Source organism: Dendrobium catenatum, unplaced genomic scaffold, assembly GCF_001605985.2.
Source record: "Dendrobium catenatum unplaced genomic scaffold, ASM160598v2 fragScaff_scaffold_822, whole genome shotgun sequence".
NCBI lineage: Eukaryota > Viridiplantae > Streptophyta > Magnoliopsida > Asparagales > Orchidaceae > Dendrobium > Dendrobium catenatum.
In genome coordinates, this window is record NW_021319284.1 from 224,248 (window position 1) to 238,050 (window position 13,803).

The 13,803-nt window shown below is 40.0% G+C and overlaps 1 protein-coding gene across 3 annotated transcripts in view; it reads left to right on the top strand.

Annotated features, from left to right (window-relative positions):
* The window catches only part of LOC110100118 (54S ribosomal protein L19, mitochondrial), a 28,507-nt gene that overhangs the window by 2,432 nt on the left and 12,272 nt on the right, over positions 1-13,803 (top strand). The window lies entirely within an intron of this gene.

A 13,803-nucleotide genomic window follows, 5' to 3' on the forward strand; every position in this document is an offset into this window, starting at 1 on the left:
CATCTCCTCAGACTACAAGCCAAGTTATTGTTTCATTGAACAATGGGGCTCTATAATAGCCCCCTCCTCTTTATAATGAAATTCCATATTTGACCCTTTGCTTTCTTCTTTGTCGCTATGGATTCAAACAAATTCAATCGACGATGCAAGTCATACCAAACAGACACTATTTAGGACTCAAGATATTTCTAATTGAACTTAATAAGAGAATCTAGTGGCGAAGTTTAATGAAAGTTCAGGTTTTTTTACCAACTAATTGGTGCCCTCTTTAAAACTCTCTCCAAGATTTCGGTATGATTTTTATCTTGGTTTTTCTTTTGTGATACAAGTGCGAGAATATAGATCTTCTGTCATTTCTCATTTTGCTTTTGAAAATTCAGAAAATAACAACTTGCTGGCTTGGTCAAATGCTGAAAAAATTTCAAGGTAGTCTTCTGGGGAGGTCTCTTTGTTCCAATTTTTTTTTTGTGCTAGGAGAAAACTTCATTTTGTTCCCAAAAATATCATCATCAACACCATAGACAAAAATTTTTGACACTGTGCAGCCAGTAAGTAAAATGTTGAGTTATGGACCCCTTCCTCCCCCCTTCTCCAAAAAAAAAAAAAACCTCATTTTGAGTAAAGGCTCATTCTTAGGTTTGAATGCAGGCCTTTTTTTAGAGGAACAGTTGACAATTACCTACACAAAAAGCTTCGGAAAGAATTAAGTGTTAAATAATTCTTGGTCAAATGTCTACTTCAAAAGAAGACAGATGGAGATGTTTGGACAATGTGTACTATGAATGACACACCAGAGTGTAAAGATTCATGTCGAAGTGTAAAGATTCATGTCGAAACATAGTGCATAGTGCATGGCATGACGCGCATCATTTTAAACATGACATCAACAACAACGACATGATCAAGCCTTTATCACCCACTATTTGGGGTCGGCTATATGAATCATTTTTCTCCATTTTGAACATGACATAGAATATAAAATAATTTTAAGCAAACAATAGGTTGATTTAAGCAAAATTTAAGTATACATATCATGCTTGCCAAATAGCAAAAATGTCAACTTTAAATCCTACAGAAACTTGCATCAATAGATTTGAGCTGGATTTAAGCCTAATTTCACATAAATCATGCTAAACAACAAAACTGATATCTTTAAATCCTATTTTTTCTCCATTTTACTTTAATGTAATTTAACCGAAGAAGCATGTGAAAGCGAAGAAAGATCGTTACCTTCACTTTCAATTTGATAGTAACGTCGTCATCGAAAGAGGCAAAGAAGCTTCATTGAGCTACTCTTTCAAAACCCGCTTCAGGCGAAGCACGTGATACGAGAAAGGGCAATTCGGCCCCCCTTGTGGGGCCCATTAAAAATATCATTACATATGTGAGAAGAGAAATTAAGGAATGGATTAATTAGTAGATGTTTCCTAATTAAAAAGGATAGATTTGGGGCTGATTTGAAGGAGATTAATTAGGAGATGTTTCCTAATTTAAGAGGGTAGATTTGGAGGCTGAATTGGAGGAGATAAATTTGGAGAGGGCTGATTTGTGGGTTGATTTGAGAGGAAATTGGGGGAGGGTTGTTTAAGAATTTGTTGTTTTATTGTTTGCTATAAGTAGTATGATTTATGTTATGTTTGTATGCAGAATTTGATTTGAGAGTTATGTAGTTTTCTTTTTATAAGGGATCCTAGCGCGTCTAGGGTTTGGGAGAGAAGGTTCTCCTCTTGAAAGAGGACCATTGCATCTTGCTTTATTCGTATTTGATTTTTATCAATAAAAATCTGTTCTTGTGTTGAATCTCTTGGAATTTGTTGATATTTTTGATACCAAGGTGCATGAAATTGGTATTACAGCGGTGTCCTGGACCAAAATTGCAATTCTCTTCGCTGATTTCTGCTGCGTACTTCCTCCATATTGCTAATTTTTGCTGTTTGAAGACCATAATAGCTGATTTTTGTTGTTTTGTGATTTAAAACTTAAATCCATGAATGGAAGCAAAGAAGGTTGATGCATTGGAAGGAGAAGTTGAGTAAATCAAATCCAGGATGAAGGAAAGATTTTCAACTCGGAAAAATTGGATGGAGAGCTGATTGGGAGGGATGGAAGAGATGATAAAGAAGCTCATGGAGACGCAATCCAATGCCCTATCAACTCTTCTGATTGCTAACCCTCAACATGATTTGACCGGGGTTCCCTTGGCTAAATTGAAGGGAAAAGAGATTGAACGGGAGGAGTTCGACGAGGCGAGTTTCTTCCATATAGAACCACCCCTAGGGGCTCTGAGAAAGGGTGGATCAGGGTTTCTGGATGAAAGGATAGCAGGAAGAGAGTTCTATGGTGGGATTTATGGAGCAGGTGGTAGGACGACTGACCACTATGGTAGGCCGTTTGGACAAGGGGAGTGGACAATTAAGAGGCCGGTGGACGAGCTGAGCCATAGCGACCAGGTCATAGGAGGCTGATGGAAGAAATGTGGGATTGCCACCCTTGATACGAGGGGGGAACTATCTATGGGAGAGAAAGTTGAAGTGAAGGCGAGGAAGTTGAAGATGATGGTGTTTGAAGGGGAGGATGCCCATTGGTGGGTTACCGGGTGGAGAGGTATTTGGCGGTGAATGAGTTAAGAGAGGAGGAGAAGCTTACAACCGAAGGGTAATGTCTGGAGGGGAAAACTCTCGCTTGGTTCCAGTGGAGAGAGGCTAGATAGTCGATCCGTTCATGGGTGGAGTTTAAGGATTGCTTGTTTGAATGTTTTTGAGCCATTCAGGAATGAGACCTACATGAGCAATTCCTTTCCTTGACACAGGAGGGGACTGTCATGGAGTACAGGGAGAGGTTTGAGTTGTTGTCAGGGAGGTTGAGGGGAATTTCAGAGGCAGTATTGGAGAAAATTTTCATGAAGGGCGTCAAGCCCAACATACGAGCGTACCTTCAATTGCTGAGGCCGAGGGGGTTGAAGGAGACTATGGAGCTAGCAAAAACAACAGAGGATTGAAGGCAGATGGAGAGAAGCAATAAGAGCGGGGTTGCGAGAGGCTTTTACAGAAGTACCTCAACTTCATTGACTCCAAGGACTCAGACAGTATCATTTCACCTTGAAGCACCAAAGGGGAAGAGTGGGGGATTTTGCCCTGGGGCCAATTTCAAGCGCCTCACAAAGGCAGAGATGCAGGGCTAGAAAGGGAAATGTCCGTGTTTTTGATGTGATGAGAAGTATGCACCAGGCCATCGGTGCAAGGATCGCACACTCCTGGTCCTTCTAGTTTGTGAGGAGAAAGAGACTTACAGTGCAGACTAGGTAGAGGAAGCATAAGAAGGAAGAGAACATCTACACCTTGATGTGGCGGAACTGTCCCTAAATTCTATGGTGGGATTTACTCCAAATCACACCATGAAGGCGAGGGTACATATGGTGGAGCAGCCAATGATGGTCTTGATGGATAGCGAGGCTACTCATTATTTCATCTCCAACTGGATCATATAGAAGGGATTGAAGTTGGTGGATACAGGGAGCTTTGAAGTCATGTGAGAATAAGAAAGATAGAGAAAAGTAGGGGGGTTTGCAAGAGGTTGGCATTGAAACTCTAGGCTATACAGATAGTGGAAGATTTTCTTCCCTTGCATTTGGGGAGCACTGATGTGATTTTAGAGATGAAGTGGTTACGGACGATCGGGGAAATGAAGGTGGATTGGAATTCTCTGATTATGGAGATTCAGGTAGAAGGCAAAAAGGTGGTACACAGGGAGATGCCAGTATGTTCAAAACCATGTTCAAGGCGATGCAGGGAGTAGGGCTGGGCTACTTGATGGAGTTGCAGAGCTTAGAGGAGTTACGAGACTCAGAGTCGATGGAGGTCCCTGACTGTGCAACAGTTTATGCAAAAATTTTCTAAGGTATTTCAGCAGTCTAACGGGTTAATGCCACCTCAAGAGCACGACCATGCCATTACCTTGAAAAAAGGAGCGTTGCTTATCAGTGTCAGACCATATCAGTTCCCACAAATTCAAACGAATGAGATCGAGAAGCTCATCAGAGAGATGCTCGAGGAAAGAATTATCATTCCCAGTATGAGCCCTTTTTCTAGCCCCATGCTATTAGTAAGAAAGGAGGCCATAAGCTGGAGGTTTTGCATAGATTATTGGGTCATGCACAAGGAAATTATACTGGACAAGTTTCCTATTCCTGTAATTGATGAGTTGTTGGATGAGCTGTTTGGAATGGTCTTTTTCTCGGAGATTAACCTAAAGTTAGGATACCATTATATCAGAATGAAGCTAGGGGATGTGCACAAGATAACTTTCAGGACTCATGAGGGTCACTACTAGTTTTTGGTGATGCCTTTCGGCCTCATCAATGCTCCAACCACTTTTCAGTCTCTCATGAATCAGGTTTTTTAGCCCTACCTTAGAAGCTTGTCTTAGTATTTTATGATAACATTTTGATCTATAACAGAGCAGATGAGTCATTTGAAGATGGTACTAGAGACATTGAAGGAGCACCAACTATTTCCAACCTTAAGAAATGTTCGTTTGCACAATCATAGGTGGAGTACTTGGGACATGTGGTCAGCAAAGTAGGGTTAGTAGTCAACCTGTCCAAAATTGAGGCTATGCCGGATTGGACTTTTACCTAAGAACCTTAGGGAGTTGAGATTGTTCTTAGGCCTCACCAGGTACTACCGAAAGTTTGTACAAGGGTATGACACGATAGCATGGCCTTTGACTGAGCAGCTAAAAGACAATTTTAAATGGCGGGAGGAAGTTACGCAAGCTTTCGAGCAGCTGAAGAAGGCGATGAATAGTGCCCAGTGTTAGCACTTCCCGACTTTAGCAGACCATTTGTGTTGGAGATAGATGCGTCAGGTTATGGACTGAGGGCAGTGTTCATGCAGGATCAACGACCTATCGCCTATTTCAGTCAGGTGCTCACAGCCAGGGCAAGACTCAAGTCTATATATGAGACAGAGCTAATAGGTTTTTTCTTGGCTATTCAAAAATGGTGATCCTATTTGTTAGGGAGACATTTCCTAGTCAGGATAGATTAGAGGAGCCTAAAGTATTTGTTGGAACAACGGATGATCATGAAGGAGCATCAACAATGGTTATCCAAGTTGATTGGATATGACTTTGAGACCGACTAGGATTAGAAAACAAGGCAGCATATGCTTTTCTCGGAAAGGAGAAGAGCCTCAATTAGCAGCTTTGTCAGTACCCATGACCCTAGATTGGGAAGCTTTGAAATAAGAGAGTGAACAGGATGAACGACTGAGGAAGATCAGATCCGATTTCCTACATAACCCAGATAGTCATCCTGGTTACATGTTGAGAGGACTCCAGCTACTACATCAGGGGAGATTTGTTCTATCGAGAGGATCAGGATACATTTCCACATTGTTGCAGGAGTTTCACGATAGTGCAGTTGGAGGACATTCAAGAGCTAAGAAAACCTACAGTCAATTGTTAGTAGATTTATACTGGGTGGCAATGCGCCGTGATGTAGAAGACTGGGTAGCTAGATGTGATGTGTGCTAAAGGCACAAGTACTTAGCCATGAAACCAGCAGGGTTACTACAACCTCTAGCCCTGTCAGAGAGGGTATGGGAGGAAGCAACGATGGATTTTATTAAGGGGTTGCCGTTATCGAATAGATTTTCAGTGATACTGTTAGTAGTGAATCATTTGAGCAAGTATGCACACTTCATCCCTCTGAAGCACCCTTACACTGCGGTATCTGTGGCTACTATTTTAATTCTAGAGGTGGTATATTTGCATGAATTTCCAGAATCCATTGTGTCAGATAGGGATAAGATATTCCTTATCCACTTTTGAAGGAGTTGTTTCATTTGCAGGGGATAGTCTTGAAGAGAAGCACATCATACCATACCTAGACAAGTGGTGAATAGAAGCATAGAGACCTATTTGAGATGCTTTGTATCAGATACCTCGTAGAGTTGGGCAAGGTGGACTGCATGAGCAGAATATTGATACAATACCTCTTACCATTTAGCAGCAAAGACCACTCCTTTCAAGATTCTCTATAAGAGAGATCCACCCCATATGATTCATTATGAGCGGAGTGCTACACCTATATTAAATGTTGAGTAGTACTTAGAGGAGAGGGACAAGGTATTATCTGAGCTAAAGAAACATTTGTTTAGAGCCTACAAATCATGAAATGGAAGGCTGATGAGCACATGAGAGAAGTAAAATTCAAGCTAGGAGATATGATTTACTTAAAATTAAGGCCCTACAAACAGAAAACACTAGCTAGAAGGAGGAGAAATTATCCTTGCGGTACTTTGGGCCTTGTGAGGTTATGAGGCGTATTGAAGCAGTAACCTATTGACTGAGGTTACCACCTTCATCAGCTTTGCACCCAATCTTTCATGTTTCACAGCTGAGGAAGACAATAGGAGAGTATACACCATTATCTCTACCCCCGACTTTGACAGAGGACATGGAGGTCATTTTGGAACCTTGGAAGTAGCTAGTCTGTGCAGAGGGGAGATAGGGGAACAGGAGGTGCTAATGATGCAGACATCCAACGGTGAACGATTATTTGAGAAAGAGACGAAGATCAACGACCGAGATCATTCCACTTTATCTTAATTTACTAATTATTTTTTTTTTTATTTACGCATTTTCTATTTTTATCCTCTCTTGAGGGAGTTGTCCTTTGTAAGCCCTAGGGGCATGTTTGTCTTTTTTAGTTTCTTTCATTTTGAGGTATATATATAGAGGTCCTTGCTACTGTATTAGTATGATGGATGAATATTAAGAAAAAACTTCTGCACTCTTGTTCTTTGGGAAGAACTTTAGTGAGGTCCCTATGTGAGTGAAGCATAGTATCCACCAGTTGCAGAATGTGTCCGGGCTTGTGGTTCGAAGTCCCTAGGCGAGGGCAGCGCAACACCCATTAACCGTAGGATGTGTTCGGGCTCATGGTTTATTTTTCTTTCCCTACACTTCATTTCTCATTTCTCTAATTCTCCTTATTTCTCCTAGCCGCTTCTCTAACCCCCTCTTTCTCCCATAGTTGATTCTCCCTTTACCATCGGCCAAGCCTCCCTCTTCCCCCCCTTCCCCCTTGAACTGCCGGTTTTCACAACCCCTCCATCACCTCAACCGAGAACCCCACCACCACTCCCAAGCCTAACCGGCCAACCCCTTCCTTCATTGGCTCCATAAATTTAGTCTTGCATTCATAGCCCTTCTTATTTAGCCCTCTTAATTTGGCAATGAATTCGAATTCAAAATTCAAATCAAATTGAATTTAAATTTGTTTCCTAATTAAGGATTCCTATTTTAGGAAATTAAGTCTTTCCTATTCTAGCCCCTCTTAATTTAGTAACAAATTTGAACTCAAAATTCAATTTAATTTCAATTTTTTTTCTAAATTAGGATTCCTATTTTAGTAAAGTTGCTTAAATTAGATCTAATTAAATTTCAAATTGGATTTGATTTAAATTGATTTTCTAATTAGGAAATCTCTTTTAGGAATCCCCAAATCTCTCAAATCTGAAATTAAAATCAAATTTAATTCCCTAATCACATTTATTGCTTGGGTCCACATATATTGTATGTGGACACCTCCTCTCTCCCCATATGGCCAGTCCCCTCTCTCCCCATTTCTCTAATTAATGCTCCTCAATTAAAGCTCTCAATCAACTCCATCAGCCCCTATTAGCTGCCCCCTTATTCCCCATTATGGATAGCTTGAATTTCAAATTATTCCCTCCCTCCTTTTAGGAAATCTGAAATTAAATTTAGATTTCTTCATTTATTTCCTTCCTCTCTCTCTAGGCCGGCCCCTTCCCTCTCTCTCCAATCCACTTAATTCCCACTAATCCCCCCCCCCTCTTGGAGCGTTAATTCATTCTTAATTAAAGGGATAATTTTCCTTTCCATCCCCATTTGAAATTCATGTTTCAAATCACTCAATCACATTCCCCTTTCCCCGTTCCCTCCAAGTTTCAAACCAAGCAATTATAACTTTCTTTATTGGCCACGTTTTAAATTAGGAAGGTGTTCAAAATTCAAATTTTAATCTTGGCTAGCTGCTCCTCTGCTGCATCAGCTAATCAAGTGGAAAGATCTGCCATAACTATATGCCACATGGGAGCCATACGAGGCAATCAGGAGACAATTCCTTACCTTTCACCTTGAGGACAAGGTGCATTTGGGGAGGGGAGTATTGATACGGGAGAGGGCAATTTGGCTTCCCTTGTGGGGCCAATTAAACCTATCATTATATATGTGAGAAGAGGAATTAAGGAAGAGATTAATTAGGAGATGTTTTCTAATTAAAAATGACAGATTTGAGGGCTGATTTGAATGAGATTAATTATGATATATTTTCTAATTAAAGAGGCCAAATTTGGGGGCTGAATTGGAAGAGATTAATTATGAGATATTTTCTAATTAGAGAGGGCTGATTTGGGTGTTGATTTAGGGGTTGATTTGAGAGGGAATTGGGGGAGGGTTGTTTTTGAATTTGTTGTTTTATTGTAGTTTTCTTTTTATAAGGGATCCTAGCGACATCTAGGGGTTGGGAGAGAAGGTCATCCTCTCGAGAGAGGACCATTATATCTTGCTTTGTTCATATTTGATTTTCTATCAACAAAAATCTATTTTTGTGTTGAATCTCTTGGAGTTTGTTGCTATTTTTAATACTAAGGCGCATCAACACGCAAAAGGGCAAAAGCGATTGTTACTACTTACCTTCATTGTGAGCACCCCTCCCTTCTTTTGCTCTATCGACATGTATGGTTTGAACCCTTTTGAGCGGGAGTGAAGATGAGGATCATGCCAATGGTGAGAGTACTCCTCAAAAGTAGGCTAAGAAGTTTGGTTTTCTTTTATTTTCTTATTTTTGGGATAAACCCCGTTTACTGTCGGAAGAAGGGCCATATGGCCTGGTGACTAAATCATATAATTGATGTCTACGAATGAAATATACATTTGACTACAACATTATTTTTTTTTTTTGAAAGCTATAACATTGCTACTATCTTTATAATGTTTATTGTTTCATATTTTTACTTAATTTCAATGAAAATTTCTTGGTGATTTATTGGATACATTATCTCTTCTTGGGAATTTTCTCTTAAAAGAAAGTCTTCATTTGCCCACTTCATTGAGGATGGTTATGTTGGATTCGTAGAGTTTGTGCCCCATAGGGGAGGTGGAAGTAATCCAAGTTGATCTTTTAAGGAACTCAATATGTTTGAAGCTTACTGAAATGTCTTCTATTTGGCGAGATGCTTGTATGGGATTTGAGTATGCTCTTGACTTTCGACGACTGATAAATTCCTTTGATAGTGCTGAGTAAACGAGGATTCACCCACTAGGCCATCCTGGGATTTACTCAAGGGAAACCCTTATGTCCATTTTAGTGGATGTAATTTTATCATTGCATTGTACGCCTTCACGAAGGTCAGAACCATGGTGAGCTCATCCTGAAGCCTTGTATGAGTGAGGGCATATGATGCATAGAACGAACACGGGAACACGAACAACACACGATACAAGACATGTCAATTATTGAAAATATATGATACGAACATGGTATTATAATTTTTATATATTAAAAATAATATACAAAATTGAATAAGCAAAATATTAAGAATAATTAAAAAGTAATAAGTAATTTAATTATGAATTGTGCTAAAAATGATTAATGTTAAGATGTTGAGAGTAGGACATTGATGTCGTGTTAAGTATTAAGAAGGTAAACAATAACAACCTAAAAAATCTGGAAAATATTTTAAAAAAATATGAATTTCTTTTTGAACTTGAGCACTACGACACTGTGTTTGTGGGTGTTGCGGTGCTGTGCTTCACAATGAGACAAAAAAATCGTCGTCGCGGCGTTAAAGGCTATGTTCTATAGTAATTCTGGAGTCAGCATGCAGTGCAACGGGGCTGGGTCATGGCGCCACGGTGCTGAACACTGAAATGAGTTTTTATATATATTTTTCTCTCCATTTAGCTCCCATACTCACCTCAGGTTGTGGCTTATTGTGGAAGGAAAGAGGAGAAGGGGAAGGAGGAGATAGGAAAGAGAAAAAAGGGTTTTTAGTAGTAGGTTTGCTTCGCTACTAATATAAAAATTCTGTACATCGTTGTAGGTGACTTCTTTTCTATTTCTGTTTTCAAAGATTTTAATTTCGACCATTTGATTCCTCTCAAAATGATTTTAATTGCATTCTCTCTGAATTTAATGAACTTCTATAGAGAACTTTTCATAGGTTATAGCACTATTTATTTTGGACATTTTTGACTGATTGATTTTGTAATTTCATTGGTTAAAAATATAGTTATTTCATTTTGTATGATTTAATAAGAATAGTGATTTTGTCATTTTAATCTGATTCTACTATTACTACAAGCATAGTGAATGAATACTAGTTTATGATTGGATGATAGTTGGTCATTATTGCTTATATAATATTGAATAATAATGTGTGAAAACAAGTAAAGGCTGTTTATTATCTGATGTAAGATGAAGATTGACTGACCTATAAAGGATGGTGGGCCGATGTGTTATTTTTTATTATTGTAGTTTGTTATTATCTTCTACTGATTCATGTGATTTGTTGATTGAGAGTTATAAGAAGTTCATTAATCTACTGACAGAGAAAGCGTGACGACTCTGTTTGCTAAGCAAATGATTACTAATTTAATGATTTGCTGATTTTTGAAAAAAAACACTGCCTAAGCCAGAGCTCTTTATTAGTGTGATTTATGGGATGCATTACTTATTTACTGTTTATGTATTAATTTATTGTTACCGTACTATTTTATTGTTACTGCTACAAATTTTATTGTTACTGATTTGTTATTATTGTTACTGGTCAACTACTACTTATACAATTTTTTAGTATTGAGCAATTGATTTCTAGTGTTGAGCATGTGATATAAGATACTAATTAGTCTAATTTGGTGTTAATATAGAATGACTGAACATCATGTGTATACTGATTTGATAGTACTATATTGTTATGGATTTTGACTTTCTTCATAGATGCTTTTGTTTTACTAATTTATATGATTTTCTTATTGATTGGATATACTATTATGATGTATGAATGACATCCGTACTGTGTTTTCAGATTTTACTGTTTATGTATTGCACTATTTTATTGGCCTCTGTACCGTACTGATTTACTATTGTACATATTTTACCACTAAACATGTATTTAATTATTTCTGCACAGATTTATGATCATTTTGATTGTTACTGTTATAAACTGAATTATTGTGTAATATTTTCTTATCGTGCTTTGAGTCTAGTTGGAGGATTACAATGGCTTTCTGAGTTTGTTGGGCTCATTATATATGGTTTAAATGATTGCATGTCATGAAAGAGAATCGAGAGTGTCAGACTTATCAGTTACATGATTCCTCAGGTTTATGTTGTTTTGTTTTTTTATCTTATAGATGTTCTTTTGTAATCAGGAGTGGGCTGGGCAGATGGTATATTGAATTTGTATGACTCCTGGCTATTATACATTATTTTTAGACAGTGATAATGATAAGCCGCCGGCCCAGGAGGGGCCGGCTGGACCGGTCCAGCTCTATTCACGCCGGAACAGACCAAGCAAGGGGGCGGGACTCATGGGTGGGCCAAACTTGTATTAATTGCTATTAGGAGGGAAAATTTGAATGTGAGAGGCTGTTTTAGGAAGTTGATTATTGTCCTTTATGATTAATTTGTTTAATTAGGAGATTGGGGGGGGGGGGATTAGGATCATCTTGAATTTGAAGGAGAAGTTTGAGGGAATTGGGGATCATCTTGAATTTGAATGATAATTTGAGATCTAGGGTTTTTTGTGCTTTGGGCTCTTGGCGATTGCCGGAGATTGGAGAGTTGTTCTTCCTCTCGGATTGAAGAACAAGTGTATCTTTGCTATTTTACTTCATCGTCTAGTGAAATCCAAGTTTCTTCTTGAGTTTTCTCTCAGATTTTCTTGTGGTTTTGCTGTTTTCCTGCTGTGGACAGCAGATTTTCTGCTCTTTGCTCTTCGTTTGGTGTAAGGACTGCTTGAGAACTCAAGTTTACCCTTAGGGATACTTGCGAAACCAAGTATTTCCTATCAAATTGGTATCAGAGCGTCGATTGGGGACCGTTGGCGGCTGGATTTTTGAGATTTCAGCGGGAGATTTGCCTCAATCGGAAGAAGATTTCTCAAGTTCTAAGAAGATACTATGGCCGGAAGAAAAGTTGAGGTCTTGGAAGGAGTGCTAGGGCAATTGAAGACGGATTTCGAAGATAAAATCTCAGAATTTCAAAATCATTTTTCATCAATCCATGAGAAGATGGATGAAAGATTTGCCGTGCTAGAAGAATTAATGAAAAAAATGATTGAAGAAAAACAAAAACCGGCATCATCTGAAACCATCGGCGGCCATGGAAGGGGAGGAAACCCTAACCCGTTTGGGGGTAGGGAAAATCCAGAAGTGGAAGTTTTAGAGGGAGATGATGGGATGCCTCCGCTAGAACCGCTTTCGAGGGAGGAGTTGAGCAGGGGATATGACAAATGAGAGGCTGAATTTGTCGGCAGAAGGGAAGAGTTCCATCGCTGAGGTGCTGAATTCGAAAGAATCCAGCGTTGAGGTGCTGATTTTGAAGTGCGAAGGGAGGAAATCCATTGCCGAGGTGCTGAATTCGAAAGAATCCAGTGTTGAGGTTCTGATTTTGAAAGGCGGAGGGAGGAATTCCATTGCCGAGGTGCTGAATTCGAAAGAATTCAGTATCGAGGAGCTGATTTTGAGGGAAGAAGGGAGGAATTTCATCGTCGAGGTGCTGAATTTGAGGGAATTCAGCGTCGAGGTGATGATTTCAAAGGAAGAAGGGGGTTGTATGAAGAGGGGTTCGAGTATAATCGTCGGAGGGACGATCGGGACACCTGGGGAGCTCTTCTCCATCGAGGGATGGGAGGTTATGGAGGATATCGGGGAAATGGAGGAGATCCAAGGGTGAGGAAGCTTAAGATGCCCGTCTTTGAGGGCGAGGACGCCCATGGGTGGATCTATAATGTGGAGCGATATTTTGCTGTCAATGGGTTGACGGAGGAGGAGAAATTGACAGCGGCGGGGATGTGCTTAGAGGGAAAAGCCTTAGCCTGGTATCAGTGGCATGACAGGAGGGAACTCATTCGCAGCTGGAGAGAGTTCAAGGATTGTTTATTGGAGCGTTTTCGAGTCGATGATGGAGAAGACTTCTATGAGCAATTCTTTGCTCTGATTCAGGAGCGGACCGTGGCAGACTACCGGGACAAGTTTGAGTACTTGGCTAGCAGATTGGATCACATTTCAGAGTCAGCCCTGGAAGGGAACTTCATGAAAGGGCTGAAACCGGAGATCCGAACAGCAGTCAGGGTGCTGGAGCCGAGGAACTTTGGAAAGGTTATGGAGCTGGCGCAATTGGTGGAAGATCAGAAGAAATCAGAGAGAGGAGCTCGAGGGAACTATTCTGGAGGATCTTACAAGATGACTACCACTTTTTTACCATCAAAGGGGGGGGGGGGGGGGCACTAGGTGGTCAGAAGGAAGCACCCAGGGAAAAGAATGGAGGGGGGAATGAGGGATAGTTCAAAAAGCTGACGAAAAAAGAATTGCAGGATAAGAGAGCGAAAGGATTGTGCTTCATATGTGATGAGAAGTACATGCCGGGGCACAGGTGCAAGGACCAAACTCTTCAGGTCCTCCTTGTATGTGAAGATGAAGAAGACGAGGGAGGTGGAAGTAGATCTGAAGAGGAGGGGGAGGAGAAGCTTCACCTGGATGTGGCAGAAG